General features: G+C 35.1%; 1 long non-coding RNA gene across 1 annotated transcript in view; it reads left to right on the top strand.

The window, feature by feature from the left end:
• The window catches only part of LOC130214683 (uncharacterized), a 13,438-nt gene extending 8,200 nt beyond the window's left edge, over positions 1-5,238 (top strand). Inside the window, exons 2-5 of the long non-coding RNA XR_008835626.1 lie at positions 417-576; positions 4,173-4,334; positions 4,482-4,540; positions 4,627-5,238. This is a non-coding gene — a long non-coding RNA (uncharacterized LOC130214683). The remainder of the gene's footprint in view (positions 1-416; positions 577-4,172; positions 4,335-4,481; positions 4,541-4,626) is intronic.
• Positions 5,239-17,954: the final 12,716 nt, after the last annotated feature.

Genomic DNA, 17,954 nt, shown 5'->3' with positions numbered 1-17,954 from the left:
AATGATCAGTAATGTATTCTTGCAGACTTTGCATTTATTTTCCTGCCATATTCAGCGGTACATGCCAATCACTTTGGCATGAAAATTGAGTCAAGTTCATCCTGAAATAGAATTAATTAAATATTTCATGTCAACTATGGCAGCAAATTCTCAGCAATAGCAGTAGAAAAAAAACAGATGTGTTTTTGCAGACTTCATGTTTTTGCCTTGTAAATTAGCAGAAATGTCATGTCAACTCTAAAGAAATTATTATTATTAGTGATAAAAGCATGAATTCGATCAGTGTTCAATTATTTTGGCAGACTTCTGCAAAACTCCAAAACTCTGCAATAAAATATTCAATGTTCTAAATTTTCATATTTATTTTAAAAAGTACATTTTTGATGTTAATTAATGCATTTTTTTCTTTTTACCAGACACATTTAGCCAATAACCGCTGAACTATTTGTCTTTGTGAGGGTTTTGGCTGCCCTAGCTTCTGTACCGTAATTCCACAAACAGAAGTGCATTAAAATACATGAGGCGGCTAGCTTGACCGGTTGTTCTCATGTGGCGGCTCACTTGACTGCGGTGTAGGTAAGTCTGAATTTTACCAGTTACGTTTATCATCACATTTACTGTTTTTTTTTTTGACGCAGTTACTTGTATAACGACACTTTTACTACAAATACGTATACGTTACCATGGTTAATGTGTGGGTTAATGTAGTAAAACCAAGGCAAATTTGCGGTAACAAGGATTAAATAAAAAAAGTTTCGGTGGAATTGTGTGTAGTAAAACCACATTTGTGGGTGACAGATTATATATAGATGCATGTAAAAGAGTGCTACGAAGGAAAAAGCGGCTCTCCTTACGTTTGCCATTTATTATTATCACGCAACTTGATCTCAAACATAAATTTGAACGATGAGTGCATATTTTGTGACTGATGTTGTGATATATCAATCTGTACTGTGTCTGAAGGCTTGGGAGGAACTGTGGGAATTACTGTGTTTGAAAGAGTAAATAAAGGACACGCGATAGAACAGGGTGAAAACAAATAGGCTACATGGAGCAGTTTGAGTACTGTATGACAGGAGTGGAGCGGAAATAATTAAAATTTCTAATAAAAATGCGGTTTTGGTCTTTTGCAGTTTGGTTTTTTGTTATGACACATTTCTCTCTAGTGAGGCGCAAGTTTGGAGAAGCTTCAAGCGAGAACAGAGAGTATCGTGTGCGGTTAACTCGCTCCACTATGAGGCGCCAGAGATTTTTTTTTTTTTTTATTTATTTATTTTTTTAATCAATACAAAGTACAAAAACACGAGGTAGTAGACTATTACATATTTAACTAGTTTTCTGAAAGAGTAAATATAAAACAATATAAATGCATTTAAATGAAATGTTTTCAGTGCTTTTTTTGTTTTGTGATTGTTCCTAAAGATTTACATATAGTTTGACGTCATTCACAAAATGGGAAAAGTTTGGTTTACATTGAGCCCACTTTTTCTTATGTATGATATGTTCCTAATAACATTAATTAAAAAACATGTCGTCCTTTACAATTCAAGTTCTCATCATCAGAATAAAACTCAAATAAATCTCATATTTCATTTTTTTTTGTAAATAAACAATTGTAAATCTTTCCAAAATATTCTTGAGTAAATACAAAGAAAAAAAAAGGTTTAAAATTCACACACATCTAAAATATGAAGTTTGAATCTTTCCAAAACGTGGATAGATTTTATGAAGTATTTTGTAAGACACTTCTTTATATTCGTTGTTTATGGAAAACTTGTGTCAACTTCCAATCTTTAACCCAAGAAGAGACTGGATTGTAAAAAAAAATCGCCTTTTAAACCTGATGACATCACATGTGTCCAAAAAAGAGTGGATTAAATGAAGTGAATTGAATTCGGAGCATTGAGTGCACTGAAGGGCTGCCATTTTGTTTGTGCTTGGCTGGTAAAACCAAGTCTTGGCAACTGAACATTGTTTGTGGCAACTAAAGTTTAACTTCTTAAACCGTTTGGGATGTTATTAGTACATTAAAACCACTTTCGTTCACTTTCATATTCAGAAGCCTGTAGCCAGGGGCGGTTCAGGTAGTTTGAATGACCCACCCCTCACTGACAGGTCCAGAATTTGTCCCATACATGAGCTCATTTGTCCTATTTTAACTGCTATGCCATCATAAGTAGTGCAAATAACCCATCGAAATGGGTTTTATGACCAAGCAGAATCCTCTGTTGGCTGTCGCTTCGGTGTTTGACTTCAGCTAATCAGTTCTGGTCAATACAAACAATTATATATCATGAGTTCAACATAAAGCAGAGGAGTTTCTGTGACTTGTAGATTTAACATTTTGCAGATCGTTCTAAACACTTATTTATTTGAGAGGGGGCTGGACACTTGAAGAGATTTTTGTTTTTTATGAAGAGAATGTTTTGTATGGGGTGATGCGGTGGCGCAGTAGGTAGTGCTGTCGCCTCACAGCTAGAAGGTCGCTGGTTCGAACCTCGGCTGGGTCAGTTGGCGTTTCTGCGTGGAGTTTGCATGCTCTCCCTGCGTTCGTGTGGGTTTTCTCAGGGTGCTCTGGTTTCCCCTATAGTCCAAAGACATGCGGTATAGGTGAATGGAATAAGCTCAATTGTCCGTAGTGTATGAGTGTGTATGGATGTTTCCCAGAGATGGGCTGCAGCTGGAAGGGCATCCGCTGTGTAAAACATGTGCTGGATAAGTTGGCGGTTCATTCCGCTGTGGCGACCCCAGATTAATAAAGGGACTAAGCCGAAAAGGAAATGAATGAATGAATGATTTGTATGTTTATGTTTTATGTCTTATGTCCAGTTGTTGTTGTCACTATGTGAGTTATGAAATGAGCACTCTTGACAGCAAACCAAATCTACCTTCGGGTATAAATAAAGTAACCTAACCTAAAATACATGGGACATAATTATTTTCAAACATGAATGTATTTTATCTTCAACATGATTTTTGGAAGTTGTGATGACTACTGATGATGTAGAAGCTTAATCAGAGTGCTTAATATATTTGTAAATATTTTTATTATACAATTACATCAAGTACACTAGATAGAATGTAAGTATTTGTTACAGTAAACTAATGTGATATTGTATATTTAAAAACAAATTGCAAAACCGCAAGAGATGCAAAACAAAACAGAAGAATCACAAAACACTGAACAGACAGGAAACACTGCATGAATCGTGTTAAACCACAAAGTGTGCTATGAGTAACTCTCACTCCTGATCAATGACATTTAGAGAAAGAAATTGTAGTACTAACCCAACTTAATAGCCATTTTATGGATCAATTTTATATATTTATATTTTATAGACATCATTTCATGGCTGAAGTGGTAAATAATTGCTGAAAGTGTTTCAATGCAGCGTGTGACAGTAGCAGTACTTTTGGTGCTCACACTTTTTGTAGGTTTGTAATGTCTGTAAGAAACAAACTGAATTTCTTCTGTTGCATCAAATAACTGTTTTTATTAAATAAAAGTAAAAACTAACCTGCCATAAATCAGCTTATTGGTTCATATGTAATTGCATTAACGAATCAAACTGACCTAAATTGTGGTCTTGAAAATCAAATGAAACTCTGAGAATTAGTCTTTAGACTTCAAATCCTGTTTCATGCCATCTCAGATGTGCTTCAAGTGTCTGACGGTCAATTAAACCTCTCAAATTTATATCATGATTATGTTGTGTTGAGTTGACACGGTGGCTCAGTGGTTAGCACTGTCGCCTCACAGCAAGAAGGTCGCTGAATGCAGTCCCGGCTGGGTCAGTTGGCATTTCTGTGTGGAGTTTGCATGTTCTCACTGTGTTAGCGTGGGTTTCCTCTCGGTGCTCCGGTTTCCCACACAGTCCAAACACATGCGCTATAGGTGAATTGAATTAACTAAATTTGCCGTAGTGTATATGTGTGAATGTGAAAGTGTATGGGTGTTTCTCAGTACTAGGTTGCGGCTGGAAGGGCATCCGCTGTGTGAAATGTATGCCGGAATAGTTGGCGGTTCATTCCGCTGTGGCGACCTCTAATGAATAAGGACTAAGCTGAAGGAAAATGTATGAATGAATGTTGTGTTGACACCATTGAGGAATCAATGCATTTCACTACAGATGATTAACAACAAAATTTAATGTCATTTTTGTTTCAAACAGGTAGACAGTGAAACACAGGTCTAAAAATGCCCAAGAAATCACAGTTTGATCATCGAAAAAGCAAGAACCAGAAGCAGAACAAACAAAAATCTAAAGACTCAGGAGAAATGAACACAGAGAAACTTATGAGACGAAACAGCAAGGAGAAATTGTATGTAAATTGTAAGTATTAGATGTACTGTCAGTAACACAAAGAGCAAATGACAACCCTTTATTTCCATGATCATAATCACCATTGTCTTCAGTTGTCTTCAGGCTGTAATACATACTTTCTGACCTGTGATAAACTATTTCCTGTTTTCTCTTCAGTTTCTCACGATCAGGCTGACGAGTCTCGTTCTGGTCCACAGGAGAAGCTCCAGGATGAGGTGAGGTTATAATCGCACAAGCAGACTCAAGATTGTGTTCAGTGCTGTATTTCAGTGTTTGTGAATACACATTTATTCTGTTTCAGAAATCATGATGTTAACTTCCACTATGTGACGGGGTTCAGTCTCCATCCTGGACAGCACACTGTTTACTGTTACACAAACTACTCAGTGACTGAACTACTGGATCTGCACTTGTGTTGCTGTGTCATTCTCACACACACACACACGCACATCAGATCAGATCAAATGATGTTAGACACGTTTTGCTCTGTCGAATGAACTTTATTGATTTGATCCAAGACCAACGACGAGATGATCCCAAGGTTTATATATCCTGGACCAGGCCGAATCCTGAGCAGCTACTGTGATGGTCATGGAGGAGTGGAGAACATGAGACTGATTCCTGTGACGCTCCAGAGACAGACGAGTCTTCGCTGAGGCCAGCTTCCAGCCTCCGCCGCTGAGACTGCAGCTCTGCACAAGACGTTTGGCCAGCGGAGAAATTAAAATGGTCGTGCCCAACTGAGTCTGGTTTCTCTCAAGGTTTTTTTCTTCACTTCCGCCATTAGTGAAGTTTTTTTTCCCTCTCCGCTGTCGCCACTGGCTTGCATGGTTCAGGATCTATAGAGCTGCGCATCGTTGGATTTCCTCTTCAGTGTTTGGACTCTCAGTAGTGATTATTAAACCACACTGAACTGAGCTCAACTGAACTGAACTTAAACACTACAAACTGAACTACACTGTTCCTATTTACTGTGACCTTTTATGTGAAGCTGCTTTGACACAATCTACATAGTAAAAGCGCTATACAAATAAAGGTGAATTGAATTGAATTGAATTGAATTGAATTTTATTATTGCAGTTTTAAAATAGTTTTCACACATTTTCCTAATAAACTTTAAATTAACTTAATGCAAAAATGGAAGCAGCCTTTTGCGTTTGATTGAGTCCCTTTTTAGATTTTCTTCTGAACACTAAGCACAGATGTTCAATTCACCTTTATTTGTATAGAGCTGTTACTATGTAGATTGTGTCAAAGCAGCTTCACATTAAAGGTCACAGTAAATAGGAACAGTGTAGTTCAGTTTGTAGTGTTTAAGTTCAGTTCAGTTGAGCTCAGTTCAGTGTGGTTTAATAATCACTACTGAGAGTCCAAACATTGAAGGGCAAATCCAACGATGCGCAGCTCTACAGATCCCGAACCATGCAAGCCAGTGGCGACAGCGGAGAGGGAAAAAAACTTCACTAAAGGCGGAAGTGAAGAAAAAAAACCTTGAGAGAAACCAGGCTCAGTTGGGCACAATCATTTTAATTTCTCCGCTGGCCAAACGTCTTGTGCAGAGCTGCAGTCTCAGTGGCGGAGGCTGGAAGCTGGCCTCAGCGAAGACTCGTCTGTCTCTGGAGCGTCACAGGAATCAGTCTCATGTTCTCCACTCCTCCATGACCACCACAGTAGCTGCTCAGAATACGGACTGGTATCATCTCGTCGTTGGTCTTGGATTCGAATCAGTGACTCTGCATAGTCTGAGGGCCTCGGGAAGAGTATCCCCAGGTGGAAATGGAGAATAAAGGGAATAATTAGCATAGCTGCTGTTCATAGTGTATATCAACAAGATGCAGAAACCTGTGTGGAAACCCGCTAAGTGGTGCACTGAGTGTATGCTTTACTGAACAGATAGGTCTTTAATCTAGTTTTGAGAAGCCAAAAATACAAACAAAAAAAGGATAAAATAGTAATCAAATTCTCTTCTTTGTAGGTTGTTAACACTTTAGTCCACTAGATGGGGCTGCAGTTTAATGTTTTGTGTAGTTGAACTGGTTTAGTATCACATGACGCACCCATCAAAATTTATCACAATTTTTCAACAGATGCAAAAATCTTCCAGTTTTGCAAACAATGCATAGTTGACCAATGGAAAATCGACACCCATTAATTGTTTTGAGAATATATAAGTAAGCTTTGTAAATAAATAAATGAATGAATGAAAGAAGGAAGTAAGTCTTTCACGGAAAATAAGAGCTCCATAAAAGTGAGTAAATGATAAAGACTTCTTAATTTTTAAGTGAAGTGTTTCTTTACGATGCTTGTGGCTCATTTGTCACTTAGGATAAAAGCACCTGCTACAAAAAATGCAGTCATTATTTTTCACTTAATTATTATTATTTTCTAAAATTATTACAGTACTTTATATAATTTTTATTGCCTCCTTTTAAATCTTTGATTCGGATGAGAAAACACTTTAAACATGCTATTATTAGCTTATTGACTGGGAAACACTTGATCATGACAGCACGACTCCATCAAACTTCAGGTTTGGGACTGATGTTGTTGAAAATAGAAAGAAAGAAAAGATTTGTGACAGTAAAACAATTGAAATACCAATTAAGACCTTTTATATTATATATCTTTGTCTTTTATTTACAACTTAAAAGTCACAACTTCGAAGTCACCATTTCTGAATAATCCTCTGAATTCTCAACAGTTATCAGGCCCGTGGGTTTGGGTGGTTCAGAATTTGTCCCAACATGAGCTCATTTGTCCTATTTTGACTGCTATGCCATCATAAACAGTGAAAATAATCCTTTGAAAAGGCTTTAAGACCAAGCAGAATCCTGGTGTGAGTTCAGCTAATCAGTTTTAGCCAATGCAAACGATTATTTTTCAATAGTCCAACATCCAGCTGTGCAAGAAAACATCTGACATAAGTAAAGTCATCTTTAGCAACTGTATTGTTTTTAAATAGAGAAAACATTTGACAAGTAAATATTGGACCTTATTCTTGAAAGAAAACATGAACAATAAAATAGCGTGAAGCACTTTAACAAGCGAGGCTCTAAATTATTATTATTATTATTATTATTATTATTATTATTTATTCATTTCTTTTGGTCTCTTTATTCTTTTAGTCTCTTTATTAATCTGGGGTTGCAACAGCGGAATGAACCGCCAACTTAACCAGCACATGTTTTACACAGCGAATGCCCTTCCAGCTGCAACCCATCTCTGGGAAACATCCATACACACTCATTCACTAGGGATTAGGATAACCCAATTCACCTGTATCGCATGTGTTTGGACTGTGGGGGAAACCAGAGCACCTGGAGGAAACCCATGCGAATGTGGGGAGAACATGCAAACTCCACACAGAAACGCCAAGGCTGAAAGCCGAGCCGAGGCTCGAACCAGCGACCTTCTTGCTGTGTGGCGACAGTACTACCTATTGCGCCACTGCGTCGCCCCATTATTATTATTATTATTATTATTATTATGTTTCAGTTTTTTATTCTTCAAATGGCCAGATTCTGACTGAGGACAGTAGAATGTGCTGGCCAGTTTGTTAATTTGCTTAATAAATGACACTAGACGACAGTTTTTAATTTAAAACCTTTTTTTCTAATGATGTAGACATTTCCATTTTAAAAACAAATATTTGTCATATTTCTTTATTCTAAATATTTAGGAAATATTTTGGTACATCAAAAATAGTCACTAATGCATTATTTTCATCTCATAATTAAATAGAAATTGAGGCGAATAACTGCAAGAAAGTCCACTTCTTGAGAAAATAAAACCAACCCTTTCACCAGGCTGGCTACTGAACACAGTATTCCCCAATTTCTGTAAAGAAACACTGGCGGATTGTGTCCTCTAGATGACGCTGCGAGCTTTTATTCTGCAATCTAAGCTTTGCTGCTGCTGTCAGATATGCATTTCAATATTGTTTATGACGGTGCAATGCAGAGCAGATCTATAATATATTTAATACAGGAAATATATGCTAAATCTTACAAACAAACATGAATTCTGCCATTATGAAGAGAGACCAATCACTAAAATAACACGACAATCTAAAATGCACTCACATCAACATTAATTATATTTAATTACCTGCTTCATGTGCTAATTTGATATTTTAATTATGGTGAAACATAGTTATGACACTTATTGAAAAAAATATTTAATGCTAACAAATGTCACACACTCATAAATATTTATGAACTATTTATGCAACACTTGTCAGCTCACAAGCGGAAACAAGGGACATCACAGGAAATAAAAGAACTTGTTAGATAACACAATAAAATAGCAGCTCTTTTTGTTATGAACATGCTCGCCATCTGTCCAGCGATTGAATGATCGTCACTTATATCGATTTTTTTCCTCTCCAATCTTTTCCCTTTATACAGCGTGCGCGCTCCCGCCAGTGCAGCTGTCACCGGGGGCGCGTGGCCGAGCTCTGCGTCTGAGAGCGCGCGCAAATGAACGAGCGTGCATTTGAACATCATCCGTGACATTTTGAGGAAACGTGCGTGCAAAACCGCCGCTTTTTAGGCGCCTTTCTCATATCAGGAAGAAGAGAGAGAGATACACATTACGCTAAACCTCGGGAGACACACGCAACACACCCCCACGCAGACACACACACATAACGCGCGCACGCACACACGCGCGGACCCGAGGAGCGACAGACACGGGCTCTGTTCCGCCGCTGAGGTTTGGACTACAAACATTCATCAGAAACGCACGAATTGTGGATTTTTACGTGAAGACCGAGAAACCATGAGCTGGGGAACCGAGCTATGGGTGAGTTTCATATCGCTGTCGATTAACGGTTTAACAGCCGTAAAGCAAACGGCTTTAGGAACGTCAATGCAAATGTACAGCCACTGGATATGAGCACATCTTATATTGACAGGGTTAACATTAGTGAATATTAGAGAATGTGCCTGTGTATATTGGATATACTACAAATATTATGCCCTAGCAACAGCATATCTGCTTCTCAAAATATTTTATGCTTAATATTTATGTTTAAATTGGTATATTAGTATGGATTGTCTATCTATAAATATTCAATACGTGTTTAGAAAATTAGCTTTATGGTGGGAATGATTAAATAAAACGATATAGAATTTAAATAGAGTCTATTTTGGTGTACTTTATCGAAATATACGCTGTTTTATTAAAAAAAAATAAACGATAAATTTACTATCTATCTATCTATCTATCTATCTGTCTATCTATCTATCTATCTATCTATCTATCTATCTATCTATCTATCTGTTGACAGCCCAAATGTGTTACATTTTAGTGCATTTCTGTCATTTTTGCACATATATTGAGAATATAAATAAAAACTTAGTGTTTACATACATTATACAAAATGCTGGGTTCTACTCAATTCTTTCATGTTGTCCCAACACAAATGAATTAAGTTAACTTAATCGTTTTTACACATTTAAGTGGATTGAACATAAAACAATTAAGTTGCCCCTCCTAAAAAAAACGTAAGAATTGTGTTGTTCGACTTGTATTAAATAAGTAGTTTGAACAAGCAACAAAATGTATAGTGTATGCATAATACAAGTGCATATTAACTGCACTGTAAAAAATTCTATGAACAATTAGTCATGACAGTAGGGTTGTCGTGATACCATTAATTAATCTTATGATACAATACCAGCTGAAGTATCACGATACCAAGTAGTATTGCGGTACTGTAATTCATTACTCAAATTATAAAGAACATTGTCAGAAATACTATATTTATGTTATAATAGGCCTACTTGAATGTAATTTATAATTCTCTTAAGGCCAAAAAGTATTATTTGCACCCCACTTCAGCTAAAATTTCATTCTTTTTGATTATTTTGTAGATAACTGACCAACAAAAATACATTAAATTAAAGATACAAATTATATCTGATGAAATTCGTTACAAAAGAGAATTTTCCAACATAATGAGGCTATATGAAGTGGTCAAAATTATTTCAATGTTTCCTGTTGCTATATTAGGTTTTTCATTTATTTTTTCGGTCTTATCAGGTAACAATCCAAGGTAAATTAAAATTTCACTTTAGGAGTCGCTCTTTTAAAGAGATTGTCGCGGTTGCTTATAAATCATATTAACAGGAACAGAAATGAACCGATTCAGATGTGCGTTCGAAGTGAAGGGTTAGAAAATGTGCAATTGGCTACCATAAAAGGCGCAAATTCTACTCCACAGGGTAATCAAATAAAATGGTTTATTGTTTCACAAACGTGTGAGCATTTTAGTGACTTTTCCTCATGCACTATCTATTGTAGATAAACCCTTAATGACGATACTACCGTTTACAAACTACAGTGGCACCGACAGTATTTTGGAGCCATAGTATCGCGATACTACCATAGTACTGGTAAACCGTGCAACCCTACATGAGTCATGACAGCATGTTTTTAATTCATTGTAACTTACTAAACTAAGTTAATCATGTTCTAACTTAATTTTATAAGTTACACAGTCAGTTTAACATAATAGAAGTTCAATGGACTCATAAGGTTAATTTTAATTAGCTTAAAAATTTTTCAGTGTGCATAACATCTCACTATATTGTATACTGTACATATATATATATATATATATATATATATATATATATATATATATATATATATATATATATATATATATTTATATTATATATATTCATTTATAAATATATTTTCATTTATAAATATATACAGTTATACAAAAATTCAACACACACTGCATAAGCTATGTAAATAATATATTCTCCATAAATAAGTACAAAAAGCTTGTAATATGTACTTAAATATGTACATAGCTTATTGAATTATGCATTGATAATGTTTTAGTGCATTTTTTTGTGTTTTAATGTAATATTATTGTAGATATTTAGTGTTATATATGTGTTTATGTGTTGTTGGATTTTTAGCTCATTTAATTATTCATTAATAATCTTTTAGTGCATTTTTCCTGCCATGTAATGTGATATTATTGTAGATATTTAGTGGTATATTTGTGTTCATGTGTTGTTGGATTTTTAGCTCATTTAATTATGCATTAATAATCTTTTAGTGGATTTCATTTTGCTTTGTGATGTGAAATTGTTGCAGATGTTTAGCGTTGCATTTGTGTTCCTGTGCTGTTGGACGTGAACCATCTTGGCCTTTTCTCTTCAGCCTGCTGTTAGTTGTTATCACCGGAGTGTCTGTTCATCTCCGCGGGCCTGTTGTACTTGTCCAAGCACCTCGGGGTATTTTTAGTCTGTATCGGTTGTGGTGCGGAAATGTCAGCCACACTGCCTGCCTTGTGTGTTGTGGGTCGATGCAATGCAAATTTTGGTGTAAGGACGCAGATTCTGTAACATCACTTTGACAGGAGAGATCATAGCATGTCACGGATACTCAGTGTGATGACATTAAACTTTAAGATAAAATTGGATTAGTTATTTGTATTATTATATCACAGCTGAAGGCAAAGTTACTAGCCCTCCTGTACAATTTTAATTCTTGTTCAAATAGCATGTGTTTTTAACAGAGAACATTTATTTAAACATAATTTCAATAACAAAATTGTCTTTGCATTGATGATAGTACATAATATTTTACTAATTATTTTGTAAGATACTAGAATTCAGCTTAAAGTGCAGTTTAAAGGCTTAACTAGGCTAATTAGGTTAATTAGGCAAGTGTTTGGAAAACAGTCATATGTTTTCTAGCCAATGAAAAATAATTTCTTAGGGGGCTAATAGTGACCTCAAAAAACAGATTAAAAAAAGGGAAAAAAAATGCTTTAAATAAATAAATGAATGATAAAATACTAGAAATGAAATATAATAAATAAATAAATAAATAAAATAAATATATATATATGTGTGTGTGTGTGTGTATATAATATTTATACACACACACACACACACATATAATATATATATATATATATATATATATATATATATATATATATATATATATATATATACACACACACACATATACACACATATATATATATATATATATATATATATATATATATATATATATATATATATATAAATATATATATATATATATATATATATGTATATGTATGTGTGTGTATATATATATGTGTATGTGTGTACATACGTATATACATATGTACATACATAAAATATACTAATATGGAATATATAAAAACAGGAAACAGTGGAAAATGAACATACTGCTCTTTTAAACAGCACTATAATTATAATAGGAAATAAAAATAATCATACATTTAAATTTAACTGTTACTTGCTTAGAACAGCTTGACATTTTACTTTTGTTGTGTATGAATAAAATTTGGCTTGCTTTTTGTAAACATCCTCTTCTGAAATTACTGCTGGATATTTAATACTACAGTATGTTGCAATTTCCCTTTTTCATTACAAATGTTAATCTTACATCCTTCATTTTAAAGGGCACCTATTTTACTCATTTTGCAAGATGGTTTGAGCTCGAAATACCCATCAGATTATTTATTATAGCCTTTAGAATCTCCCCATTTTGCAGTCTGAGTACAGTGTAGCTGCTTTTGTATCCTCAGGATTTAAATTCAAATGAGCTGCTTCTCCCTGCCCACTGTTCCCATGTGCGTGTCTGCTTCTCATGTGTTACATCAGATAAACAGTCGTCAGTGACAGAGACAGATGAAGCTGAAATACAGCTCATTAGTCAAAATACCAAGTAAGTTTATTTGATGTATTTGTGGTGGAGTTTATTCAAGCCTTGCTAAAGTGATGAGTACCACACAAATACTATTTGCAGCACACACACACACACACACATTGTATTTAGTTTCTGAATGGTTTAGGCACAAGCCAACAGTTTGGTGACACTGTCTGAGCCTTACGTCATAATTTTTTTTGTTATGCACGGGTAATATCGGATACCGGGGTAAAATAGGGAGGAGGTTTGACGGTATCAAAATTTGGATACCGCCCAAGCCTACTGTGGACACACTCCTACACACAGTTCTGTCCAAAAAGCGTACAAAAGATGATTTTCATCATAGGTGCTAGGGCTGTGCGATTAATCAAAATCCAATTGCAATCATTATTTTAAACATTGTGATTAGCTAATCGCAAGAGGCTACGAAATGTAATGTATATTATTTAACTTCCCCCACCCAGAGCAAATGCTTGACTGCTGTCTGTGTGTGACAGTCTTACTAGCCAATTGAGTGAGCACACTTTCGTTCTGGCCAATCAGAATTGCGCAACCAAACTATGGGAAAAGCCCACGGTAAAACAAACAAACAGGCAAGCGCGAACAAGTGGGCGTCTGCCGCTTCAGAAGCATTAATAGACGAATTCATATCAAATAAAACAGCACGTCCTTAATATGGGAATATCTTTGTTTTAAAGTCACAGACACCAAACAAAACCAGGCAATTTGTAAGAGCTGTCGCAGAATTGTTGCCAACATGAGGAAATGCAACAACCAGCAGCTAAAAAAGCCCCACAGGCAGCTATATGTGGAGCGTCTTGCTAAAAAGTCAACTAAAAGTGTTGCCAGTGACACTCAATCTAGTAGCAAGCAAAGTACAATTTCAGAGTTGTTTGCTAATATAGATATATATCTTTTCAGTTGCATTTTAGCAGTAAGAAGCTATGATACAGATTATTGAGCTAAAGCTTGACTACAAAATTAAATCGCAAATCAAATCGAAATCGCAATATCTGTCCAAAAATACACAATTAGATATTTTCCCCAAATCACACAGCCCAAATAGCTGCCCTTTAAAAGGCTATCGCCACTGCATGGAGTATGTGGTAACCATATGGGCGATCCATATTGTGAAAAGTGCGATACAATATATCTGAATGATACATTAGAGGCTCCTATAGATATCAGGTTCTGTGTGAAGAATCTGGTTTAATGGGCCTTTTGCGGGTCAGGTTGGAGAGACCCCTCATGCCGGCGCCCGATTGATCGCTGACTGAATCCTCACAGTCTTTGTTTGTATTGATCAGCTTTTATAGACTGCATGACAGTGGCTCACTGACCTGCACTCTGTCTGGGTAATGTGGTTTTTAGACTCTGGGTTGTTGTGCGTTTTATTGTCCTTATATTCTTATTCACACAATGAGAATCATCTACATTATATACACAATTATACTGCAATAATTTTAGAGTTTAGTCTATTTTCACTGCGATTTACATATACAGCTAAAGATTAGACTACCAAAACAATGTATAACAATAGTGGATTATATTATTGTAAATGTATACATGCAGAGTTTATTATTGTCATTAAGTGGTATTTAGGTATGAACTGTTGTATTATATACCGTTACGAAAGGGTCCCAAAAACCCTATGGTTATGGTATGGTTTCTATTTTGGTATCGTTCATATCTTCTAAAGGTACCAATGGGAAAATAGCTAACTATTTACTGACCTTATTCTTCACGTACCAGCGAGCCATTGGAATATTTTTGGCTCGAAACTTCCCATCTCATTAACTTCTATTGATTTTTAGTTGTTAAAAATAGTTCGTTGTTCTGCTTGATGTTACAAACAGGTATTTTCTTATTATATCATACTACTTGAACATACTTGACTGTTTTTTGCCATTTATTATTCCTAGTAATTTCTCCCATGGGAATATGTGAATCTTGAAGTTCAAAAACAATAGCAAAAATTGTCAAAAAAGATAAATACTGTACCAAACCGTACTGCTCAGTGGAAAATAAGCGTAAAATAATTCAGCGTTGTTAGTTTTTTTTTGTGCATGCATTCGAATCACATTGTCATTTGTATGCAAACTTGTACACAAACTTTTTTTATTAAATCAAAGTAAAAACCTTTTCAATTTTTGGCACATTTTTGCCATGTCAACGCGCTCTTAAACACCATTTGAGACGGTGTGATTGAGATTGATTCACTGGTTAGTCCTGTTATTTAAAAGCATCTAGGTTATTTGTGATTTTATTACAATTAATAAACATTTAACATTTTTATTACATAATAAATAGGTTCCCATAGAGTGTTTTTGTAATTTATCTTCTTATCATATAAAATATATTCTTATCAACTGAGCTCCTCACTAAATATTTCAGACATTTATTGTCTTCTTGATGTTCCCATTAATCACTGATTTCCAAAATGCACATAAAATATGCATTTTTTAATGTTAAAAGGAGTCAAATTTCGCCCCTTTTTACAAGTAGTAAAATAAGTCTTTAATGTCCCTAGAGTGTGTATGTGACGTTTCAGCTCAAAATACCTCACAAATAATGTTTTATAACTCTTTGAACCTTCCTCTTTTAGGCTTTGATTTTAATTGTGGGGTTTTGGTGACTGTCGCTTTAAATTCAAATGAGATTGTGCTCTTTTTCAAAAGAGGGCGGAGCTACAAATACCTGTGTGTCAGCATAGTGGCAGTTTAAAAAACAAGACTAACATTCTATGCTAATGATGGAGAGATGGTCACTAATGGGTGGGGCTTTCCCCCTCTGATGACATGTACAAAGGGAGAATGTCAATCAAAGTGTTTCTGCAGCCTGTTTTTATCAAGTGTGATTATAAAAAATAGAATTAACACAGTTTTACTACTAGATGTTGGCCATATTCACAGACTGCTACCACATAACTGTTTAAACACATTATAAAATTCATTTTTGCATAATAGGTGCCCTTTAAAATGTTTTTTAAATGTTTGTTTTGAAATGATTTTGGATTCATTTTTAAAACTATAGTATGCAATCGAATACAATATACAAATAGGGCTGAACAATATGTTGTTTCAGCATCGATATTGCAATGTGCACATACGCAATAGTCACATCGCAAGATATGCAGTGTTGAGTCTGAATTTTAGTTGACCAGGAGTTACAGAATTGTATTTAATTACTGTATTTATACAGGATTCCTGTGATTTATCAAAAAAAAAAAAGATTATTTGTCTTGTTTCTAGTCCAAATATTTACATTTCAAAGCAAAAACAAGATTAATTTAGAAACCCTATTGGCAGATAAGTGTGCTTGTTTTAAAGAAATACTCTTAACTTTGACTTATTTCTTCTGAAAGTGAAAACTGAATTTTTTTTACTTACTCTAAAATTTTTTTAAATATTTTGACTAGAAATGAGACAAAGCAAAGTAAGAAAAGCTTGTTTTGCATTGTGATTATTCAACGTTTGTTGCTGAAAACTATTTAAATGATCAGAAAACAGTCAAAAGTGCTAAATATTGCAGTATTTATCGCAGAAAATAACCAATATCGTGCAGGCCTATTAAGGACTGTCAGGATATACTAAACACAAACAAATGGATATTTATAGAAGTCTGTGGTTTGTGACCGACATTACTGCATAATATGAATTTATAGTAGTTTTATTTTTCATTAATTGGAGGAGAGTATATTATCTGAATTGTGAAAGGTTTTATTTTTGTGGTTGTTGTAATTTGTTTACTATACGTTCACTAATAAGATTACTGTAATCTGTGCCATTATTAAATGTTGAACGTCGCATGTTGTATCCCATTTCGCTCCTGCGCTATTAGGAGATTACACGCTTTATCTAATCACTGCTCTCACGCTAATTGACCCCATTTAGTAAATCTGTACTATATATTGATCATTAGCCTTACATTTATCATCCTTGGTGTGAACGGGACACTCAAGGTAGAGTTTTGTCCTCTGATTAAGAGGGTGAAGTGTGGCTCCGTCAGATTTAGAGGCGGATTTGTTATTCAGCTTTGTAATTAAATAAAGAATGAGGTCAAATATGTTCATCCGGAGCCGGAGCTTCGATTTTAGTGGTCAGAACATGTTGCACACTGGAAAAATGTGCATTCACTATCTGACTAGTGCATGACTCACACACACACACACATATATACACACACACATATAAGAGCCAAGTAAATGAGGAGGCCAATAAAATGCGTCAGAACCGTAAGCTGCCGTCTGCCATGTAGTGGATGCCCACTGGCACCAATCCAACATACACAAACACTTAAACACACACACTCACGCGACACGTTCACTTATCTCACACGCAAAGGTCCGAGTGTCTTATTTTGTGTTTTCTTTATTCAGCAAATTAAAACGAGACCCTCAGCAAGCACGTGATGACCTTTTGTTCAAAAAATCAGCACAAATTTAATACCACTGGTGTCCTTTGTGCTGCACAGGGAGAATGAAGGGACTATATTTGTGACAAACAGAAATAGTAAGAGTCGTAGTGTGCGGTTTTATAGTAAATTCTGCTAATGTTTGTGATGATTTTTTTTGGCTTATGTCTATCTTCAGAATTGTATGCTAACATACTACATCTCCAGGATTTTAATTTGTGTCAAATGGTTCTTGAGATAAAAAACTGTAAGTATTTTCACAGCAAGACACAAGCTTTGAAGCGAATGTCCCTGTATATCCTGTAGTGACTGACTGATTTGAAGAATATATTTGGAGATGTTTATTATGCAGTAGGTCCAGAGATGTTAATGTTAACTAAAATTATGTCTGTTATAACTTGAGAGATTACCAACTATTAACTACTTGCTTATTAATCTGTACATTACAAACATATTGATTGTTTATTAAGCACTACAGGGGCGCCGCTGGCCACCATGGGCCCTATGACAAGCTAGGGG

The sequence above is a fragment of the Danio aesculapii genome, chromosome 21 (assembly GCF_903798145.1).
Source record: "Danio aesculapii chromosome 21, fDanAes4.1, whole genome shotgun sequence".
NCBI classification, from domain to species: domain Eukaryota; kingdom Metazoa; phylum Chordata; class Actinopteri; order Cypriniformes; family Danionidae; genus Danio; species Danio aesculapii.
The sequence above is the reverse complement of the archived record's forward strand: the minus strand, read 5'-3'. Positions and strand labels throughout refer to the sequence as shown.